This window comes from Saccopteryx leptura, chromosome 2, assembly GCF_036850995.1.
Source record: "Saccopteryx leptura isolate mSacLep1 chromosome 2, mSacLep1_pri_phased_curated, whole genome shotgun sequence".
NCBI classification, from domain to species: Eukaryota; Metazoa; Chordata; class Mammalia; order Chiroptera; family Emballonuridae; genus Saccopteryx; species Saccopteryx leptura.
Window position 1 is genome coordinate 47,101,780 of NC_089504.1, and position 25,186 is coordinate 47,126,965.

A 25,186-nucleotide genomic window follows, 5' to 3' on the forward strand; every position below is an offset into this window, starting at 1 on the left:
CATTATCCCTCTTCATGTTAAAATTTTAGCTTCTTCAGCAATCTGAGTTCTCCCATGTGCCATGGTTCCCAGATCCCTATTATCTTAAACATTCACAAGACTTGTTCTATTTACTTGCCTAGATCTCACAATTAAAACTCTCTTTGCATTCTAAATGTGATCTAACCAAGGTGGATAATGGGAGGCTGTCCGCTTATTTACGAGGTAGGTGGGTACTGGATGGCTTTTATTATTTTTTAGAAGCAGACAAAGCAAACTCTGCTATGCTTTTGAACCAGTGCTTAGTTAATCTGGAATATGGTAAAGCCATATTATTTTCATCATATGTCATTCTGGTAGAAGTGAGTTCTTGAATCAGAATACAGAAATTTGCATTTTCTTTTTCAACTTTAAATGTCTTATTGGTATTTTGAAGTGTTTGTGGGTAGGAGAGTAAGAAGCTAAAAAAATTTCCTGGCAAATAAAATGAAGGAAACTGAAACAAAATAATTAAACAAGGCAAAACACTTTGAATCTTATCTTCCTTAAGCAAGGACACTTAAGAGCAAAGGATTTACACATTCCAGACCTTGCTGGGGCAGACCCAACTCAGTCCTGGTTTTTCTTCAGTGAAATTCTTCAAAGATGAGCCTTGGCCAGGTAGCTCAGTAGGTTAGAGCTTTGTCCCAATATGCTAAGGTTGCAGGTTCAATCCTCGTTCAGGGCACATACAAAAATCAACCAATGAATGCATGAATGAGTGGTACAACAAAATGATCTCCCTCCTTTATCTCTAATATCAATAAAACAAACAAAAAACAATAAATGCATAAATAAGTAAAACAACAAATCAAAGTTTTTCTCTTTATCTCTCTCTCTCTAAAATCAATAAATAAAAAATAAAAATAGAAATGAAATTGACCAGAGAATAACCATGACCCCTTTATACACTTATTTTAATATCAACATATTAAACATCACACCTGGAAAACTAATGACTATTCTATTAAGATCCTCCCCGAGACATCCCCTAGGATTCCCACCCACAAAAGAAAGATAAAAGCATCAAGACAAAAGCCCCAACATGGGCTCTTTCTGGAGTATGCACACACCTTCTCTCCAGCATGAATTTTTTTTACTTTCTCCTAAACGCTAAGGGAGCCCATAAAACTTGCAACCAGGGAGAAGTTGGCAGTAGCAGCTCTTCCTGGGCTCACCCCCTAAACCTATCTACAAGGCCCCCTTTATCTCTAACTTTCTAGTAAGCTAAAAGTAGCCCCACCTTGGCTCACTTTTGTTACTGTGACTTTTACTTCTCAGTAAATTCACGCAGCCCAGTATGGCTCATTTCTTTGCTATGTTTAGAAAGTCAAAGTAGCCCCACTGAGGCTCTCTCCTGTTACTTCTATCTTAAACCCTTCCTTCATTGCACTGTCCCCTGCTTTAATAAACATACTCCCAAAACACCAGGACTGGTGTTGTGAAATCTTTCTTGCACAAAGTTGAGAACTCAGTCACTATAGGCCAGCCTGAGGCAGACTTGCTCCAGGCCCCTTTCCTGGCTAGTAACAGCTCGGTGCCCTGGCCGGTTTGCTCAGTGGTAGAGCGTTGCCCTGGCGTGCAGGGGTCCCGGGTTCGATTCCCGGCCAGGGCACACCGGAGAAGCGCCCATCTGCTTCTCCACCCCTCCCCCTCTCCTTCCTCTCTGTCTCTCTCTTCCCCTCCCGCAGCCAAGGCTCCATTGGAGCAAAGATGGCCCAGGTGCTAGGGATGGCTCCTTGGCCTCTGTCCCAGGCGCTAGAGTGGCTCTGGTCGCAACAGAGCGACGCCCCGGAGGCCAGAGCATCGCCCCCTGGTGAGCAGAGCCTCGCCCCTGGTGGGCGTGCCGGGTGGATCCCGGTCAGGCGCATGCGGGAGTCTGTCTGACTGTCTCTCCCCGTTTCCAGCTTCAGAAAAATACCAAAAAAAGAACAAAAACAAACAAACAAAAAAAAACAGTTTGGTAATATTTGTATCCTAATTAATTCTTTCTTTTACAGTAGTGTCTAAGTATGTATGAATTGCTTTTTAAAATTTCCTAATTAAAAATAATATGTGAGTTATTTTGAAATACCTCTTAGTGAACTTTAGAAAATAGCACTAGAATTCCAGCAGTATCAAAGAAATTTGTGCAATTTCAATGTCCAAGAATTACTTAAATTCATTCTATTTCATATAGGAAGGAGGAAAGGAAGGAGGGAAGGAAGGAAGGAAGGAAGGAAGGAAGGAAGGAAGGAAGGAAGGAAGGAAGGAAGGAAGGAAGGAAGGAAGGAAGGAAGGAAGGAAGAGAGGGAAGGAGGGAAAGAAAGTCCCTTGATTCTGTGATAAAGTACATGAACAATCCTTTTGTTCACTTTAATTAGTCGCAATTGTATATCTAGAGCCTGTAGCTGAAAGACATATTGAAGTCAACAGAGAAGTTTGTGTGAAATATTTCCTATATATGCTGAAAAAAAAAGAGTTATATTTTTATTAGAAGATATCTAAAAAATAGGATGAGTGTAGTTGCAAAGCATCTCTCAAAAGTTATAATATACATGAGGCCCAGCTTCTTCAAAATTAGTATTACAGCCAACCCTCTATAGCAAAAATGTGAAAAAAAGTCTGGAATGCCACACTGATTGTGGCTACGGGGAACCTGGATTTTCTATAAATCTTTGGGATGCAATGATTTTACCAGATACTCTCAATACATTTGTGATTAACATGTTGTGACATATGGAACACTACTTTGAATTTTATTAGAATTTTTTTTCATTATATTTAATACATCATAATCACAGAAAATTTTGGTTACTTTGAAGAGCTTATGTTTCCTGTATGAAATAATAGTTATTTGCTTTTGCCAGAGTACCCAGGAAAGGAAGCAACTGTTCCTGAAAGGTTACCCGCTTTGAAAAGGTGAAGATGACATGAATACTTTCATGATGTAAAAGTGAGACTAAGGAGATAGTGGGATTTAAAGTGGAGAGAGTGTTGTAGGTCTGGCTAGGTGTCTATCCAGTGAACATTCTCTCTTCGTGCTTACACCAAGACTGTAAGTTTGCCTGGGACTGCAGTGTGTCCAGATAGGAAAAGCTAGCTTCATAGTTGTCTTGCAACTATGGTTTGTTATGTGACCTAGCTTTAATTGGTGAGATGGAAACAAAAGACAATTGGATTGGAATTCTGGATATGCTAGTGATTTCCTGATTTAAAGTTAAAAAAAATTTTTTTAAAAGACAGCTTGAAGTTTTGGCTGGGTAGCTCAGTGAATAAAGCATTGGCCCAGTATACAAAGGTCATGTGTTTGATCCCTCATCAGATCATGAATGAGAAGCAATCAATAAGTATACAATCAATGGAACAACTAAGTGGAACAATCCTTCTCTCTCTCTCTCTCTCTCTCTCTCCCCCTTCTCCACCTTCTTTCTCATTCTTTCTCTTTTTCCCTTCCTCCCTCTCTCTCTCTCTCTCTCTCAAATCAATGGAAAAATTTAAAAAGAGAGAACAGCTTGAGCTGTCTTTTTGAGTATAAATTGTTTTTGTGCCCTTGCTTTTTCTTTCTTAGAATGTGAATTTGAAACTGAAACACCATGGGGCAATAGTAGGAAGAGAAAAGCTCCACAATATGGATGGTGGAGCAGACAGAGGGTGTGTGGGCATTATTGGCATAATGAAACTGTTTGTTGAACAGCCTCTGGGCTTCTTGTTCTGTGACCTAAAGTAAACCATTTTGTAATAGGGGTTTCTTTACGTGTAGATGAATGCAATCCCAACTGGTTGAGGAATCTGACCACAAAAATAAATAAATTTGACTTGATGTTTTACAGGAAATCTTTTTTATGAAGTCAACAATGTTGACTTAAACTGAGCCAAGTAAATGTCTAAGATAGCTTATTTGATCATTTGAACAAAACTTTCCAATAAATGTCATCAGAAAAATGTATTGTTTCTATTTTTATGAATTTCTCACAGTAGGCCAAAAATATTGGTTGAATTTAACTCTCTTTTTACTGGATATCACATTTCATATTGAGTGAAAAATAGGGGTGCAAATAGACTCTACTGTGGCTTTTCTTTTAACTTTGCATGCCTGCATGAGCGCACGCACACATACACACACACACACACACACACACACACACAAATACAACAGGCATTTCCTACAAACCAATATCCTGAAATAAAATATTGTCACATTTTTTTTTCTTTTAAGTCCTTCACATGCAAGTAGGGTTATGGGCTTTTGGCTGTTTGCCTACCTTTTAGTACAAATTACCTTTAAGATGGGGGCCCTTAATCATAATGGATTTTGCCTGCCCTGCTGTGCTGTGCTGACAATTCATGTGTTATTAATGAGTATTTCAAGCTTCCATTTCTGTATATCTTGTCTTGTATGACAGGAAAACATACCAGTAAATCTTTTCTCCTCCATTCATCAAAGGTTATCACATTAGTAGTACAGGGAAAGACAAAGAGGCATGGAGCTTAAGGAGATGTTTCTGCCACCTCACAGCTGACATTTCAGAAATTCTCTTGTCTTGAAATCACAGGTAACTGCCTTACCATCACTAAACATCAATACTGATGTTTTTGAACCACCAATGTGGCTAACATCAATTAATTCTACTATACCCAGCAGGAGTACAACTGATACAAATCCATGTTTCATAAGGTCTAAGTACAGAGGCAAACAGTGTAGACACTGTTTTGTATTAAAATTTTCTCATCATCAATGATAGAATATTAAGTTTCAATAAGCCTTTGTCTTTTAAAAATTAAAAAAATTTTACAATCTTTTTTATTTTGTGATAGAGACAGAGAGAGACAGAGAGAGGGACAGACAGAAACAAACAGGCAGGAAGGGAGAGAGATGAGAAGCATCAACTCTGCTGTGGCACCTTAGTTCTTCATTGATTGCTTTTTCATATGTGCCTTGACCAGGGGGCTCCAGCAGAGCGAGTAACCCCTAGCTTCTTGCTCAAGCCATAACCCCTATCTCCTTGCTCAAGCCAGTGACCCTGAGCTCAAGCCAGCAACCTTAGGGCTCAATGTAGCAACCTTTGGACTCAAGCCAGCAAGCATGGGGTCATGTCTATGATTCTATACTCAAGCCCGCGGCACCATGCTCAAGTTGGTGAGACTGCACAAACCAGACGAGCCTGCTCAAGCTGGCGACCTCAGGGTTTCGAACCTGGGTCTTCTGCATACCAGTCTGACACTCTAGCCACTGTGCCACCGCCTGGTCAGGCATAAGCTTTTCTTTTTAGTGAGATTACTAGCAATGTTTTTGATTCTTAGCAAGATAAATATCAGTAATAACATAGGTATTTCTTTCTAATACAAGGGTAGTGTGTGATAATTGCTGAAGGTTGTTTTTTGCTAAGCCAGAATATTGAGGGATCAACTTGTCTTCTTTTATCTGCCACTATTCCCACCCAACCTTTTAAAAACTCTTTTTTATTCTCATTTCTCTCTGTCCCTCTCCTCAGAGTACTTTGAACTGTTCAATTTTTTTTAACTTTTATTATTTTTATCTTATTTTAAACCTTCATGCTCTAGCTTAATCTTAGTAGTCTTATGATCTCTCTCCTTGCTTTTATTATTGATAGTTCTTCATGTCCTCCACACTCAATACATGGTAATCTTATTTTTTAATTAATTGATTTTTTTAGAAGTGTTTTAAATTTATAAAACAAATGAAGTTGTAGAATTCTCCTGTACTCCCCCATTAGCTTCCACAATTATGAACATATTTGTTAACAATTATTGAAACGATATTGAAACATTATTAACAGAAGTCAGTAGGCTACATTATGGATCAGTCTTTTCACCACGTCAAGTCTGGTATTCACCACTGCAGTATTGTACAGAATGGTGTCACTGCCCCAGAAGGACCCAGCGCTTCACCTATTCACCCCCCACCCCTACCCCGAGCTTCCGGCAGCCACAAATCTTATTATTGTCTCTCTAGTTGTGCCTTTTCTAGAATGTCATATAGTTGAAATCAAATAGTATGTTGCCTTTTCAGACTGATAACATCTCAGTTTTTAGTGAGCCTCAATTCTGGGGCTGTGACCTTCAGAAAGATTTCACAGTCTATTTTTTATTTTTCTGCCTCTCTATACAGTGTTAGCTGGAGTTAGATAATGGTGCTTTCTCCAGGAAGATAAGGCTCTGTGGTAGTAGTTTTCCCTGGAGGATGACTTTTGTTATGGAAAACGTCTGAATATATTTCACAATGGTAATCTTTACCCTCCCCTTTCCCCTGCCTGAAGTAGGGCCAGGTTTTGTTAGATCTTCACTTCCAAGACTTGCTGGGGGGTTTCTGGAGAAAAAATTCACAAAAACATGGCGATACTCCCACAAAGACTGAGTTCTAGATTTTTTATTTTATTTTAAAAGCATCTAATCTATTAAAAACATATTTGCAATATGTATAATATAGGAATTAATATTTAAGAATACTAAAATAACAATATCAATGAAAATTAGGACAAAAGACATGCCTAAAAAATTCACCAAAAAGGTGTATCACTAAATATACAGGGGTGGGCAAAAGTAGGTTTATTGATGACAGTAAAGAACACTGTGCCAAAGTGTCGTTGAGTATAGCAAGTAGATGACAAGAATGTGTAATTAATGAAGGCTGGCAATTTGAGCACTTATGAGATTGTACCTAAGTGCACAGCATCACTGTGACAGTCTTTTGAGTTAATGAAGCTATTGTAATAACCCTAGCCTGCATGTCTTTTTCCATGCAAACAACTATCAACCTACTTTTGCCAACCCCTGTACTTTAAAAGTTTACTCTCAGCATTTTTTTTTATTGTGGTAAAAGCACTTAAGACGAGCTGTACCCTCTTGATAGATTTTTAATTTTGCAATACAGTATTGTTAACTGTAGGCACATGTTGTTTAGCAAATAAATCTCTAGGAGCTATTTATGTTGCGTAACTGAAGCTTTATATCCAGTGATTAGCAAGTCCACATTTTCCCCACCTCTGGAGCAGTAACCGATAGAAACATGCCAGTGGTAACTGATGAATTGCTGAAGGTAGAGTATGGACTAGCTTAAGAGTTTAAGATTTCAGAAGTTACTCCTCCTGAAAGTTCTAACTCTCAAGCTAGTTCATAATGAGGTTGCAGTAATTCATTAAAATGATAATTTAAGTGTTCTTATCAGTTACTGTCTCCAGAGGTTTCTGCCCCTGGTTAGTGGATCGTAGCTGTGATTTTCTATATTCTCCTGTTTCCCCAGAATATGGGGTATTAGTTTTCCCTGTGATATCAATTCTCTGAAGGATCTCAGAAAAATCATTAATTTTTATTTATTTATTTCTGTTTGCTGATGACTTAGATCTAAGATGTTTACATGTTGAAGCTGATGGGGAAATCCTAATTTTTTAGTCTAATTACTTTTATAATTGCTTTATTATGATATAATTCACATATCATACAATTTGCCTATGTGTGGTATCCAATTAAATGGTTTTTATATATAATCACAGATATGTGCTACCATTACTATACTCAATTTTAGAACATTTTTATTATCTCTAAAAGAAAATCCATAATTTTAGCTATCTCCTCTGTACCACTATCCCCCAAACCTAAATGGCTAATAATAATCTACTTTCTGTCTTTGTAGCTTTGCCTACCCTGGACATTTCATATAAATGGGATTATATAGGTGGTCTTTCGTGACAGTGTTTTATTTCATTTAATGTTTTCAAGAATCTTCCATGTTGTACATATACAACAGATAAGGCTCTGATATAGTAGTTTTCCTTGGAGAACAGACTTTTGTTATGGAGAACCTTGGAATATATTTCAGCATAGTAACGTTTGCCCTTTTCTTTCCCCTGCCTGAAGCAAGTTGGGTTTTTGCTCAGATTTCACTTTGAAGATTTTGGGGGGAGGTGGGTTCCTGGAAACACTCACAAAAGCATAAAGATATTCTTCTTTTTTTGATAATCAAGTAATAATATACAAAAATATGAAATAATATTCCATTGTATAGACATACCATATTTTATTTATTAATTCATCAGTTGATAGTCATTTGATTATCACCATTTTTTGGCTCCTATGAGTAACACTTCGATAAACATGTGTATACAAGTTTTTGTGTAGGCATACGTTTTCATTTCTCTTCTGTATATGCCTGGGAGTAGAATATCTGGGTCATGTGGTAACCTTGTCAGGAACTACCAGAGTGTTATCCTAAAAGGCTGTACCATTTTCATATAACCTTGTCAGGAACTACCAGAGTGTTATCCTAAAAGACTGTTCCATTTTCTATTTCCAGCAGCAGTCTATGAATGTCTGAATCCTCACCAACACTTGTTATTATCTGACTTTTTTTTTTTTTTTTGTATGTTTCTGAAGCTGGAAACGGGGAGAGACAGTCAGACAGACTCCCGCATGCACCCGACCGGGATCCATCCAGCGCGCCCACCAGGGGCGATGCTTTGCCCACCAGGGGGCGATGCTTTGCCCCTCCGGGGCGTCGCTCTGCCGCGACCAGAGCCACTGTGGCGCCTGGGCAGAGGCCAAGGAGTCATCCCCAGCGCCCTGGCCACCTTTGCTCCAATGGAGCCTTGGCTGCGGGAGGGGAAGAGAGAGACAGAGAGGAAGGGGGGGCGGTGGAGAAGCAAATGGGCGCTTCTCCTATGTGCCCTGGCCGGGAATCGAACCCGGGTCCCCCGCACACCAGGCCGACACTCTACCGCTGAGCCAACTGGCCAGGGCCTTATCTGACTTTTTTGAGTAGCCATCCTAATCCCTTCCCTTTTGTTCTCCATATATTGTTCCTGAGAGTATATTCTAATAAATTTTATAGACACCAATTTTCACCTTAGAGTTTGTTATCCAGGGAACCCAGTCTATAACAGCTAGAGTTCCAGCTAGAGGAAAGCCCTTGAAGGCATGATTGAACAAAATGCATTCATTTTTTTTTTTTCTAGAACTGAAAGGGTAATTTTTAGGAAAAGATGAAATTCCATAACTAACCAAGGGCTATGGAATTGACATCAAGGAGGGAGAGCAGTTGATGGGCTTGAGTTATTTAAGAGATAGAACTGGGTGATTTTAGATTTGATAAATTTGAGATATTTGTGGGACATCCAAATGGCGATGACTAAAACTTTTTTGGATGTACTAACCTATAATATACTATGCAGTTTCAGGTTAAATGTAGGTTTAAATATTATCAGCCTACAATGGTTGAAGCTAGGGGAAATGAATTAAAATCCTTTGTGGATAAGATTAGAGGGTATAGAACAGACCTTGAGAAGATTTAAATAATTTGTAAAAGAAAAAGGGCTTAAGTGGTCAAATGTAATACCATGGAAGCCATGGGAAGAAAAAGTATTAGAAAATGGAAGGGAAAACAGTAGGAAGAGGAGTGGGAAGGGCAACAGTGACTGGTTCTACAGAGTATTTAAGAAAGTTAAGTATTGAAGAGTATCCATTGAATTTAGCAGTAGAAAGACTATCTCTTATGTGTTACTATTTTGAGAAAATCTGACATTATTTTGACCATAGTTGGACTCAATGACCTTTAAGCTTCCTCTCAGTCCTTAAATTCCATAAAATTGTTTGAGTTGTTTGCTGTTATCTCAGCAAAAAGATAAGCCTAAAAAATCAATGAATTGAACTCTAACAAATATAGCTCAGGATTGTCAATAGCCAGAGCAATATATAAGCAGCAATTTTCAAATTTTATCATCTTATGACACACATACACTAATTACTAAAATTCTTCAACACACCAAAAATTAAACTTTTTGCTGACCTGATCAAAAAATAAATAGGTATAATTATGATTAGTTCACACCTGATGGCTATTCTTGTATTGGCTATTGTTTTTTGTTTTTTGTTTTTTTTAATTTGACAATTTAAGAGAAAAGAGGCCAGTGTCCCTGACTAAATAGTCAGGTGTTGCATGTTTTGAAAACTCTTGTGGCACAAGTGTTGAAAATTTGTACTCTAAGAAGCTGGTAATTTGATGCTAAATATTTTCAACAATAGTCACGTTTTTCTTTTTGCTTATATCATTCAGTGAAAATTCCAGAAATAAGGTTTAAGCCTAAAATCCATAACATAACTAATATATTTACTCTGGGAACACTTGTGATACTGCTAAATTATCCTATTTACAAAGTAATTAGATTTGCTGACCTTTGAGGAGAGTTGGAAAAAACCATCCCATAAGGCAAATCATAACTAAATTTGCTTAAAAAGGACTGGATTCAAATTAAAACATTATGGGGAATGGAAATAACATGGAAGTGTTAAATATCCACAAATAAAATTTTATGCCTGAGGATTAATTTGGAAGAAGCATATGTTATGTCATTACTTAAGCTAATTTTTTACTTAATTTATTAAAATTTTTACTGAATTACATTGCACACTTTTACTAAATACATAGTGAAAATCTCTGTCTGAAAATGCTCTTATAATAGTCTTCAGCTGTGGTATAGTATTAGGAATAAATTAATAAGTCTTATTTTAAAAAAATTTTCTTTTCTTTTAAAAATAAGATCTATTTCATAATTCTGCATAATAAATTGAGTTGAATTGGTCCTATTATTCGCTCTAGATGTTAATACCAACATTCTTGCTTCTCTTTCTCATAGTTTGCTACAGTTGGAAAATAAACGTAAAATGTTGAAAAATTGCTATGGACAGGAAGTATATATTTAACACAAAATGTGTAGGAACCATATATCTGTGACATCAATAGAACTGAAAAATTGAATTCAGATTTACATATATATTTCTTCCGACTTTGCTATACCAAATCATCTTGTTTTGTGTGTGATAACTAGTGTAAATATGGACCTACTTACAAATATAACTTTGTTGGGAGGATGGGGGAGTGAGAAGTCTGTATGTGCAGCGGGGCCAAGTTAGGGAAGAGCTAAAAGAGAGCTAAATTCTCATCTACCATAGTGTGATGTCCATACATAATGCCTAAAATAGGGAAAAACAAAACAAAACAAATAGCTTTCCAAGAAATTGTAGTATAAGAATTTTTTTAGAGATATGTAGATTAATTCCAAAAAAAACTGACTAAAAATATTCTAAAATGTAGTTGTGGCCAAAAAAATAATAAGAATTTTGGGAGATGGAAATTTATTATTTTTAATAACTTTCTTAAGTACTGAGCACTGTTAAGACATGCTACATATTTCCTAGAAACAAACATGGTTAAACAATTATTAGAAATAAAAATCATTTCATTAATTTAGTTTCTTTTATCATAGTAATAAAAGAAACTAAATGCACAATTTAAAAATTCAACTAGTCCTATAAGACTAATTATTTTAAAAAATCAGTTTTTGGACTACAGTCTGTCCCCCTGTACTAAAATTAACTCAAAATGGATCAAAGATCTAAACATAAGACCTGAAACAATTAAGTACATAGAAGAAGACATAGGTACTAAACTCATGGACCTGGGTTTTAAAGAGCATTTTATGAATTTGACTCCAAAGGCAAGAGAAGTGAAGGCAAAAATTAATGAATGGGACTACATCAGACTAAGAAGTTTTTGCTCAGCAAGAGAAACTGATAACAAAATAAACAGACAGCCAACTAAATGGGAAATGATATTTTCAAACAACAGCTCAGATAAGGGCCTAATATCCAAAATGTACAAAGAACTCATCAAACTCAACAACAAACAAACAAACAATCCAATAAAAAAAATGGGAAGAGGACATGAACAGATACTTCTCCCAGGAAGAAATACAAATGGCCAACAGATATATGAAAAGATGCTCATCTTCTTTAGTTATTAGAGAAATGCAAATCAAAACTGCAATGAGATACCACCTCACACCTGTTAGATTAGCTATTATTAACAAGACAGGTAATAGCAAATGTTGGAGAGGCTGTGGAGAAAAAGGAACCCTCATACACTGTTGGTGGGAATGTAAAGTAGTACAACCATTATGGAAGAAAGTATGGTGGTTCCTCAAAAAACTGAAAATAGGATTACCTTATGACCCAGCAATCCCTCTACTGGGTATATACCCCAAAAACTCAGAAACATTGATATGTAAAGACACATGCAGCCCCATGTTCATTGCAGCATTGTTCACAGTAGCCAGGACATGGAAACAACCAAAAAGCCCATCAATAGATGGCTGGATAAAGAAGATGTGGCACATATACACTATGGAATACTACTCAGCCATAAGAAATGATGACATCGGATCATTTACAGCAAAATGGTGGGATCTTGATAACATTATATGAAGTGAAATAAGTAAATCAGAAAATACCAGGAACTGCATTATTCCATATGTAGGTGGGACATAAAAGTGAAACTAAGAGACATTGATAAGAGTGTGGTGGTTACAGGGGAGGGGGGTTGAGGGAGAGGGAAAGGGGGAGGGGGAGGGGCACAAAGAAAACTAGATAGAAGGTGACAGAGGACAATCTGACTTTGGGTGATGGGTATGCAACATAAGTGAACAACAAGATAACCAGGACTTGTTATCTTTGAATATATGTATCCTGATTTATTGATGTCGCCCCATTAAAAATAAAATTATTTAAAAAAATAAATAAAATAAAAAAAAAATAAATAAAAAATAAAAAAATCAGTTTTCCTATTCGCTAATTTTTAAATATCCTATTCTTTACTATGTCTACAGAAATAATATAATAGTCAAAACAAAAAAAAACATTATTATGTATTTCTCCAGTGATTTGAAGATTCCAAATACTCTACAAACCTTACATAATGAACAACTAAAAATTTCAGAACACTCTTTTGATGTGTTAGAACCGATTAAGAGCAAAACTAAAGCATTGTAGTAAAATTCCAGTTATCCGAACACTTAGGGATTTGATAATTCAATATAGCTTTTTATTTTTTCTGAAAATTTGCTTTCTTTTGGCACCAAATTTATTTCAATAGTATTGGTTGAAATATTTTTCTAATAATGAAATACAAACTCACAGGGTTTTAAATAATCAAGTTTTATTTTTTATAAATGTAATATAAGCACATAGGTTAAAAATTCAAAGAGCATCTCAAAATTTTTAACAAACCAACAGACTCTTGTTCCTTCTCAAACCCAGATTAAGTACCTACAAATATTTATTTCTTGATTTCTAAACTTGATAAATTGGCCTTTTATTATGCAAAAGTATAATTTATCTTATTTTTCTGAGAAGCCCTCTATTTTCTTAATCTTTCATATGATTATTTTTTTTAAATTTTTTTATTTATTCATTTTAGAGAGGAGAGGGAGAAACAGAGAGAGAGAGAGAGAGAGAGAGAGAGAGAAGGAGGGATTGAGCTGGAAGCATCAACTCCCATATGTGCCTTGACCAGACAAGCCCAGGGTTTTGAACCGGTGACCTCAGCATTTCCAGGTTGACGCTTTATCCACTGCGCCACCACAGGTCAGGCTCATATGATTATTTGATCACTTAATAAGTCAATATTCATTTTAAAAATCATGATTCCATAAATATTATTTACAGCAAAACCTTGTAGCATATACCAAAATTATATTGCTTTTCAATAAAATTTTTTTTCTATAGTTAGTCATTGCTGCTAATTATTTTTAGTGTTCTATCAGTTTAATACCAAACTTTAAAACCTCTCAGTATGGTCAAATTTATTATTATATTTTATTATTTTATGTTTTGTTTCTATTTTTAACAACGTTATCAAGGTATAATGTAAATACAATAAACTACTCTGTACAACTTAAAGCATAAAATTTGATGCATTTGACACATGTGTACACCCCTGAAATAGTCATCACAATCTAGATAATGAACATCTTCATTCTGCTCTTTTGAAAGAGCAGAATTCACACTATTACCTAAATCCATGCCTATTTCCAAAACAAACACAGATCTCCTTTCAGTAACTGCAGATTAGTTTGCCTTTAAATATTTTATATAAATTGAATCATATAGCATGTATACTTATTTTGTATGGTTTCTTTTATTCAGCAAAATTATTTTGATATTTATGCACATTGTAAAATGTATCAATAGTTTATTCTTTTTATTGCCAAATAGAGATCAATAGAGTAGACATCCATAGTTTGCTTTTAGTTTTGAGCTATCACAAATAAAGGGGCTCTGAACATTCATACACAAATTTCAATGTGGACACAGACTGTCATTTCTCTAGGTAAATATCTAGAAATAGAATGGTTGGAACATATAAGAGGTGTATGATTAATTTTTAAAGTAACCACCACACTGGACTGTTTTCTCAAGTGGTTGTCAATTTTAAATTCCTGCTAGTAATTGTATGAAAGTTCTAGTCCTTCATATCCTCACCAAAACTGCCTATGATATAATCTCTCTTCTTAATTTATTCTGATAAGTGCATAGTGATATCTCATTGTGGCTTTAATTTTAATTTCCCTAATAACTAATGATATTCAGCATCTTTTATGTGTTTATTTGGCATCAATATGTATTATTGATGAGCTGTTCAATCAAACTTTTTGTTTGTTTTTATGGGTTATATGTTTTTTTATTAAGTTTGATGATTCTTTATTCTAAGTACATGTTTGTTATCAAATATCTGATTTGCAAATATTTTCTGCCAGTTTGTGATTTATCTTTTCATTATCTTCACAATGTCTATAGAATGGTAGAAGTTTGTTATTTTTATATAATCCTAGTTATGATTTTTTTCTTACATGAATCATGCTTTTGTTATTGTATCTGAGGAATCTTTGCCTTACCTAGGAATTCAAACTTTTCTTCCTTCTATGTTTTCCTTTAGAAATTTTGTAATTTAAGATTACATTCACAAAAATCTCTAATATATTTTAAGTTAATTTTTATTTGTGGAATGAGATATAGATTGAAGTTTATTTTCTAATATATAAATATATAAAAATTATAGTACCATTAGTTGAAAAGATTTTTTTTTCCCACTGAAGTGCCTTTATTCAAATATATGTTGTTCTGTCTCTGGATGCTTTATTCTAGTCCATTGATCTATTTACCTATATTTAGAATAATAAAAAATTATCTTGAGAGCAATGCTTTATAATAAGCCTTAAAGTCAGGTAGTATTCTTACTTTTGTTTGTTTGTTTCTTAAGGTAAAAATTGAGGTTGTTGATTTGACCTTTCTTCACATAATATATATATTATATGTTATATTAATACATTTATATAAAATATATCCATATACGGTATAAAATAATATACAAGGGGGCTCAAATCAATCATGTCTAACATATATGAATATATTTGAATACATATATAAGAATATATATATAAATATATATATGAGTACATATATACAAAAGGAATATGATCCTAAATACAAAAAAATACCATGGTATTGTCCTAGGAATAAACACATAAACCAATATTACAGAATAAGAGAACCCAAATACAAACCCATACATATATGGTCAACTAATCCTTGACCAGGACATCAAGAATACACAATGTGGAAAGGATAGTCTTTTCAATAAATGGTGTTGGAAAAACTAGATATTTACATGCAGAAGAGTAAAATTAGACCTTTGTCTTAAATCATATACAAAAAATTACCTCAAAATGTATTAAAGACCTAAATGTAAGACCTGAAGTCCAAATATTACTAGAAAAAAGTTGGAAAAAAAATTCTTGGTATTATTAGTCCTTTCAATGACTTTTTGGATATAATACCAAAAATACAGACAAAAATAGCAAAAATAAACAATTGGAGCTAAATAAAAGTAAAAAGCTTCTGCACAACAAAAAAGCAATTAATAAAAGAAAAGGCAACCGGTAGAATAGTAGAATAGAAGAAAATATTTGCTAGCTATTTATCTGGTAAGTGGCTAATATTCAAAATATATAAGGAACTTATACAACTCAATAGCAAACAAACAAACAAAAAACAACCTAAATAAACATTTTTAAAAGAAAGACTTACAAATGGCCCACAGGAATATCAAAAGGTGTTCAACAGCACTAATAATCATAAAAATGCAAAGTTAAACCACAGTGACACACACCAGTTAGGCTGGCTGTTATCAAAAAGGCAAGAAAAGGCCCTGGCTGGTTGGCTCAGTGGTAGAGCGTCGGCCTGGCGTGCGCAAGTCCCTGGTTTGATTCCCGGCCAGGGCACACAGGAGAGGCGCCCATCTGCTTCTCCACCCCTCCCCCTCTCCTTCCTCTCTGTCTCTCTCTTACCCTCCCACAGCCAAGGCTCCATTGGAGCAAAAGATGGCCCGGGCGCTGGGGATGGCTCCTTGGCCTCTGCCCCAGGCGCTAGAGTGGCTCTGGGTCCCGACAGAGCAATGCCCCGGATGGGCAGAGCATCGCCCCCTGGTGGGCGTGCCGGGTGGATCCCGGTCGGGTGCATGCGGGAGTCTGTCTGACTGCCTCCCCGTTTCCGGCTTTAGAAAAATACAAAAAAAAAAAAAAAGGGCAAGAAATAATAAGTAGTGGTCGTGGTGTAAAAAGAAGCGATGTAAATTGGTAAGGCCATTATGGAAAAAAGCATGAAGATTCTTCAAAACATTAAAAAGAGAGCTACTATATAATCTAGCAATTCCAATTTTGGGTATATAGCTAAAGGAAATGAAATTTGTTTGTTGAAAATTTTTCTGAACTCCCATGTTCATTGTAACATTCACAATAGTCAAGATATGGAAACAATCTAAGAGCTCATCAAAAGATAAATGGATAAAGAAAATGTGATATATACACATGGAGTACTATTAAGCCTCTAAAAAGGATATCCTGCCATTTGCAATAACATGGATGAACATGGAGGACATTATCCCAAGTGAAATATGCAAATGTAGAAAGAAAAATATTGTATGCACTTACTTATATTTGGAATCTAAAGTTTCTAACTCATAAAACTAGACAGTAGAACAGTGGCTGCCAGGGAATAGGGGATGGGAGAAATGGAGAGATGCTGGTCAGAATATAAACTTTCAGTTTTAAAATGAATGAGTTCTGAGAATCTAATGGACTGCGTGGTGGTTATAGTTAATGCTATATGGTATAGTTGAAATTTGTTAAGAGAATAGATAGTTTTTCACCACAAAACAATGTTCTTTTTAATTAAACTAGATGAGGTATGTGTTAATTAACTTCTTTGTGGTAATCACTTCACAGTGGATATATAAATTAAATCATTGTGTTGTATATCTTACAAAAAGTCTGATGAAATTTGTGTTGCTAAATTTTAGGCCTGTTTGGGACTCATCACCCCTTTCTTCTTTCTAATTTATATTTTTTCAAAAAGAAATATCTATTTTATGTCTTTCTGATCATTGTATTTTGGAAGTACATAACTCATCTGATTTTACAGGTTCACAGCTAGAGGAGAATTTTGTCTCAGGATGAATTGTACCTCAAGTTTTACCCATATCTGATTTAGATGATATTTAGATGAGATTTTGGACTTCAGAGTTGATGCTAAAATGAGCTAAGACTTTTGGACTGTTGAGATAGAATAAATATATTTTGAATGTGAGAATGACATGAATTCTGTGGGGTCACAGATGGAATGGTATTGAATAAATGTATGTATATGTCTTCCCCCCCAATTTATAACTGAAGCCCTGGTTCCCAGTGTGGCTGTTTTTGTAGATTTGTAGTAAGGAAGTAATTAAGATGAAATAAAGTCATAAGGATGGGGCCCTGATCACATCAGGTTAGTGTTCTGTTTTCTTTTTTTTAGTGAAAGGAGGGGAGGCAAAGAGACAGACTCTCACATGTGCCCTGATGGGGATCCACCTGGCAAGCCCACTAGGGGACAATACTCTGCCCATTAGGGACTGTTGTTCCATTGCTCCGCAACCAAGCCATTTTTTTAGTGAGTGATGTGGAGGCCACAGAGCCATCCTCAGCATCCAAGGCCAGCTTGCTCTAGCCAATCAAGCCATGGATGTGGGAGAAGAGAGAAGAGAGAGAGAAGAAGAGAAGGGGAGTGGGAGGGGTGGAGAAGCAGATGGTTGCTTCTCCTATGTGACCTGACTGGAAATTGAACCCAGGATATTCACACACCAGGCCAATGCTCTACCACTGAGCCAACTGGCCAGGTCTGAGTTAATGTCTTATAAAAGACACCAGAGACCTTGCTCTTTCTCCAACATATACAGAGAGAGGTCGCAAGCACATAGCAAGATGTGAGTTGCTTACAAGCCAAGAGAAGAGGCCTCAGAGTGAGACCTACCTTGTAGTCACCTTAATCTTGAACTTCCCAGCCTCTAGAACTGTGATTAAACTGAGTGTGGTTTACTCACTCAGTCTATGGTATTTTGTTATGGCAGCCAGAGCAGACTAATGCAAGTGTGTTAAATGATGGCTCTGAAGAGATATGTCAGAACAAAATTTGTGAATTTAACTTTATTTAAAAAGGGGTTTTGCAGATGTAATGAAGAATCTAGGAATGAGGTTATCCCAGATTAGGGTGGACCCTAAATCTAATGACAAGTATCCTTTTAATAAGAGAAGACAGAGAATTGGGAGGACAGAGGCAAAGGTTAGGATGAAGCATCTGTAAGTGAGGATGGTCAAAGACAGCCAGCCACGGGAGATTCATCCAGATGTGCTTCTGTTTGCTACTCTGCATCATTTGCCTCTCCCTATAATCTTTAAAATAGGTTTGTTGATATCCACAAAATAACTTGCTGGGATTGTGCTTAATCTATAGATCAAGTTGATCACATTGGGAAGTAGATCAAGATGAGAAGCTCTCATTCATTGCTGGTGGGAATGCAAAATGGTATAGCCACATCATAGGACAGTTTGGCAAATTTCTTACAAAACAAAGCATAGTTTTACCATATGATCCAGCAATTGTGCTCCTTGGTATTTTCCCAAAGAGTTGAAAACTTACATCCACACAAAAACCTTCATATGTGTGTTTATAACAGCTCTATTCATACTTGCCAAAACTTGGAAGCAACCAATATGTCCTTCGGTAGGTGACTGGATAAATAAACTGGTACATCCAGATGATGGAAGTTATTCAGTGCTAAAACAAAATAAGCTTTCAGGCCAGGAGAGGACACAGAGGAAACTTAAAGGTATATTACTAAATGCAGGAAGCCAATCTGAAGAGGCTACATAGTGTATAATTTCAACAATATCTTGTCTGGAAAAGACAAAATTATGGAGACAGTAAAAAGATCAGTGGTTGCCAGGGGTTATAGGGAAGAGAGGGATGAAGAGGTAAAGCACTGGAGATATTTTGCACAGTGAAGCGGTTCTGATGATGTTCTAATGAACGGTGGATACATATCATGACACATTTGTCAAAACCCATAGCATGTACAACACATAGAGGAAAGTCTAATGTCAACTATGGACTTTGGATGATAATGATGTCACAATATAAGTTTATTAATTATAACAAATGCACCACATTTGTGGGCATTTTAGTAGTGTGGAAAGATGTATGTTTGTGGGGGTGGAGATAGATGGTAACTATCTGTACTTTATCCTCAGTTTTGTTATGAACCTAAAATAGTTCCAAAAAATAAAGCCTATAAAAAGAAAAATACATTATGCTAGAAAGTAAGCTTTGACTTTACCTGGCTGATGTAGAAAAGATGTGTTTTCTGGTTTGGCTGCAGGTGTTTCATGAAAGCGTTTGGTTCAGTTGATGACTAATATTGTTTGGAATAATCCTGTAAAACTAGTGGGAGCATAATTAATTGGGTCTACAAGAGGGATAGAAATCTAGAAAAATTGGTATTTATCAATATGTTAGGGGTTGGTATTTATCAATATGCAAGCATGCAAAATGTAGGGAAGTGTTATAGAAAACTATGTTTTAATAATGACATATCTGCTTTTATAAGTAAAAGTGAAGACCAATTCAAATTTGAACCAAATCCTCCAAAATGTCTTGTCATAACAAACAATAGAAAAAAATATTGTGATAGTCTGATAACTCTGGGAATAATCTTAACATTTGGCTTAATTGCAGGCATTCGGACAAGCTCTTAGTGTGTAAGCTCTCTCTTTTTAAACATTCCGTTAATGCTTGCTGGATGGGTGAATAGTATTCTTGACATCTCTGCTTCTGGCCAATGTATATCTCCATGTCAGCTGTTGGGTGGGAACAGAGAACAGACCTCAAGATGGTAAATGATGAAAAGAACTGAAACTTTTGAGTGTGTATTTGTATATGTGAATGAGCTGCAGGGGGAATGTCTTTGTTGCAGCCACAAACGGTTTCACTTTCTATGTGCTGGTAATATTGGTTTGAAGAAGATTTTACTTACCAAAATTCTGCACAGGTAAATCAATGCGCTTTGCATAAAGATATTAATAACCTATTTACATGGAATGGATGATGGTAAGGAAGGAGGGATGAGATATCAGAAGTTTGGACAAATAACTAAAAGATGTTTATTAAACTGCCCATTTAGACTATGTAGAAGATTTAAGGTACTTGAAGACTTTTTGATAAGGGTTTGTGCATCCACACTGGATTTTTATAATTGGATGAATGTTGAACATTGTTCTGATAATTAGAGGGCAGGGGAATTTGGCATTGTGTGTGATATATAACTTTATGGAAGAAAATTGATGCTAGCACTGATTAAGGGAATAAAACCTTAATCATAATATCACTAGCCTTTTTCTTTTCAGAATTGCCTAGGTGATTAAAAAATTGATATGGATCTTAGAATATCAAAAAGAATTTAGCAGAAGAAAAATAAAGTTGAAGAACTCATACCATCTGACTTCAAGATTTACTGTAAATCTATAGTAATCAAAGCAGTTTGTAATTTGAATAAGGATGAACAAATAGAACAATAGAATAGGCTAGAGGCACCAGGAATAGAATGACATTTGATTGTCAATTAAGGATTTAAGGAAATTAAATGCAGAAAAGGATGTCTTTTAGGGAAATAATGTAACAACTGGGCATCTCTATGGAAAAAATAAACATAAAATAGTACATTATATCATGCCAAAAATTAGTTTGAGATGGCTCATAGATCTAGACATAAAATTTAAGATAAAAAACTTCTAAAAGAAAACACAGGTGAATATCTTCGGGAATTGGCAATAACTAAGTTTTCTTGAATAGTATATAGAGAGCAATAACCATAAAAGAAAAAAGGATAATTTAGACTTCATCAAAAATGTAAATGCTTTTTGTCAAAAGTATACAGGAATGAGTTAGAAATCCATAGACTGGTAAAAAATACATATATATTTCAAACGTCTATTTGACAAAGGACTGATATCCAGGATAGAAAAAGAACTTCTACAATCCATAATAAGAAGAAACCAATCAAATTAAAAATGTGCAAAAGAATTGAAACAGATACTTTACAATAGAAGTTACACAAAGTAGCACATAGAAAAGTGCTCACATTACAGTGAGATACGATTAGGCACCAAGCAAACCTCACTGAATAATACTCTTTTAAAATTTATGCACTTCTCCCCTGGCTGGATAGCTTGGTTGGTTAGAGTTTTGTCCTTAAGTGGCAGAGGTTGCCAGTTCAATCCCCAGTCAGAGCACATATAGGCACAGATCTATGTTTCTGTCTCTCTCTTTCTTTCTCTCCCCTTTCCTTTCTCTCTAAAATCAGTCAGTAATATATATATATATATATATATATATATATATATATATATATATATATATATTTGCATTTTTTTGCAGAAACATTTTACTTCAAAACAAAATAACTGTGAGTAAATAACTAATGGTGTGCATCCTGAGGTATTTAGCAAGCAGCATAGTGAAGGCTGCAGCTTACTTATAAATTAATTGCATAGAGATTTAGAGGAGTGCAAAGTTAGATAAATCTATGATCAAACAAGTTTAGTAAAATATTAATGGTAGAATCCAGTTGGTAGGTGTGATTAGTATACTTGTTTTCACTTTGCTATATATTTGAATATTTTCATAGTAAAATGCTACCATGGAATGTTATTTCAGATTTATTTGATGTAATGCAGGAATGCTTGAAGAACATCAAAAAGGATATGCTTGTGCATAAACCTTCTAAATAAATATGAACTTCTTAAAACAATAATGTATTGTGGACTTTTAAACGTCTATAGCACTGTAATATGACAAGAAGAGTACAAAAAAAAAAGAAAGAAGAAAAAGAGATAAATGGAGTTAGTTGAAGGGTTCTAAGTTCTTACATTGTCTGGAAAGTGTAAAAATTTTAATTTAGGATAGACACTAATGGCCCTGGTTGGTGGCTCAGTGCATAGAACATCATCCTGGCAAGCAGATGTCCTGTCTTGATCCCTGGTCGGGACACACAAGAGAAGCGACCGCCTGCTTCTCTTCCCTTCCCTCTTCTCTCCTTCTTCCCCTCTAGTAGCCAGTGGCTCAATTGGTTTGAGCGTCAGCCTCAGGTGCTGAGGATAGCTTGGTTGATTCTAGCGTCAGTTCCATATTGGAGTTGCCAGGTGGATCCCAGTCAGGGTACATGCGGGAATCTGTCTCTCTGTCTCCACCCCTCTCACTTAAAAAAAAAAAAAAGACAGACAGACATTAGTAAGGCTGGAATATAAGATCTAATCACCAATGTAAGTGATAAAATATGAATTAAAGAATGTATAAGTAAAAACTAATAAAAGGGAAAGTTAAATATTAAAAATATTGATTACTTAATAAAAGGCAAAAAAAGTGAGAAACAGTGAAATGTAAAAACAAAATAAAAAGGTGCGATGGGAAAAAATAAATAGTATAATTGTACCTATGAGACCATATAAATTACTAATTATGGAAACTGTAAATAGATTAACTACTATAATTAAAAGATAAATATTGTTAGGTTGCACTAGATATCAACATCCAACTATATGTTGTTTATAAAAAATTCAGCTTAAATACAAGAATATATAAATTTGAAAGCAAAGAGATATTAAAAATATACACCATCCATCCTCTAACCAAACAGTCAATGAAATTATATTAATAACATTAGTCAAAATAAACTATAAAGGAAGAGATAATAGTAAAGCCAAATCAGTAATTTCATAATATTGGATAAATTAGTAAAAAAATAAACTCAAATTTATATGCATTTAGTATCATAGACTTTAAATATACAAAGGAAAATTTGACAAGAGAAATAGATAAATCTATACTTATAGTAGGAGATTTTTAACACATCTCTCTCAATAATAGCACATGCAGACAAAAAATCATTAAAGACAGAAGATTTGAACTAAGGGATACTAGAAAACTTTAAGTCTTGTATAAGTTTATTAGCCAAAAATATTTAAGTATAGCTGTATCAATAAAGCTAAGATGTCCTTCTGAGAAGGAGAATTTTCTCAAATTGTGAGATTTCCCTGTTTATGGAATTTTTTTTATCAAATACACTAGATTTATTAATGACTGTGTTAATATGTTCTCAAAGAGATCTGTTAAATATTGCAAAGCACTCATCAGCAAAGGACAGTATTAGGCTCCATTTTAATTCATTTTTAAAAAGCCATAGTGAAGTACCTTTTTCTTAATTTTTCATCAGTGCAACTTTACTGCAATATAATATGCAGATTTTATAGCAACTAAATTATATAATGGAGGCTTCTTTTCCATGCTCTGTGTTAAGCATGGTTTGGGTACAAAGCCCTTTATAATCTGTGCAATCTTACCTACTAGTATTTCCCAAAGTAACTTCCTTACTTCTACCAGTAATAAGAAAATTTAAAATGTATTCGCTACCTCTGTGTGACAGGTATCATCCCAGCAGGCACAAGAAGGATAAAGAGTCTTTAACAGTCATTCGGAACTTTAAGCAAATAAGCAGTTTTTAGCCAAGTATTTATCATTAACACTCAGTGAAAGAATGTAGCTCAAATAAACTGCTGCTTGTTAGAGAAATGCTTTATAATTGCTAGTTGAATAAAACTGCGTTAAGCAACATCAAGAGTGCAGGTACTGTATTTACTGTTGACAAAGATTACTTGTGTGTGTATACCTTAGCAGAAGGTTTGACTTTGGCCCAGACATGAAAGCTCCTGAAGCTCTGGGAGGCAAATTACAAAATGAATGTCTCTTGTGCCTTTTTGATAAATTGATTTGGTTTCTTTTAATTCAACAAATATTTATAATTTGTGTAAGTATAGTGACAAAGAATGACAAAACTCTAGCCCTCTAAGTTCACATTTTAGTTTGGAAGGCCAATATTTTTAAAAGATCCTCTCAACTTAAAACGTAATTAATTCTTTTATTGTGATTGCAATAAGTACTGTAAAGGAGTAAATAGGGTGGTATAAAATACACATATAAGAAGGGATTCTGACCTAGTCTTGGTGGTGGTAGGGAGTGTGATCTGTGTCAGAGAATATTATTAGTGGCAATGTGTTTGACCATGTTTCAATGATGATAAATTAGATGAGGTAAAAGGGCCTGGCCATGTACCCCAAGCTGAGGAAACAGCTTATGTGTAAAAAATATATTCCTTCCTTACCAAATATCAAGTACTTAATACATTAGGCCAAATGTGACTAGTAAAACAAGTTAAGTTTTGAACTTGGAGTAACTTTCTGATTTAAAGACCATACAGAGAACTAAACACAGAATGAAAGGTGATGTTGGTAAGAAGAAAACCTAGGGTTTGGTGTCATGTAAGGCAAGGGTAGAGTGTTTTGAGAATGAGGGACTGCTAACCGCTATTCCTCAAAATGAAATTTCATTGTATTTGAAGGTTTGCCTAGTTTTCTCTGGAATGCTATTACCTGACTCTGCTTACAGCGATGGGCTAGGTACTGCAGGTGATAGGAAATAAAATCTTTGAGAATTGGTGGCTTCATATTGGTAAGAGTGCATGATACCAAATCTATTTTAGAATAACATTTATTTCTTGAATTGTATAATATAGAATGTTTTCATTTAATTAACTACTAATGTTATATTAGAAGTTAATATGACTTGTCAGTGCATTATTGTATTCACATTGAAAATAATTCTTTATGACATTAAGTATGAGCATGTGAAAGTCTGACTGTGTTAGAAATCGTGCATAAATACAAGTATTATACAATCAGATGCTTACATAGGAATTCTCATTCATTCTCCTATTCAGCAAACATTTCTTAATTGCCTAATACATGCCAGCAGTTACTAAATGCTGGATATGTAAAAAAAAAATTATTGAAACTCATTTCTTATAAACCATGTCACTCTTGGGGAAAATGTATGTGTGTTGGGGAAGAGGGATTGTACC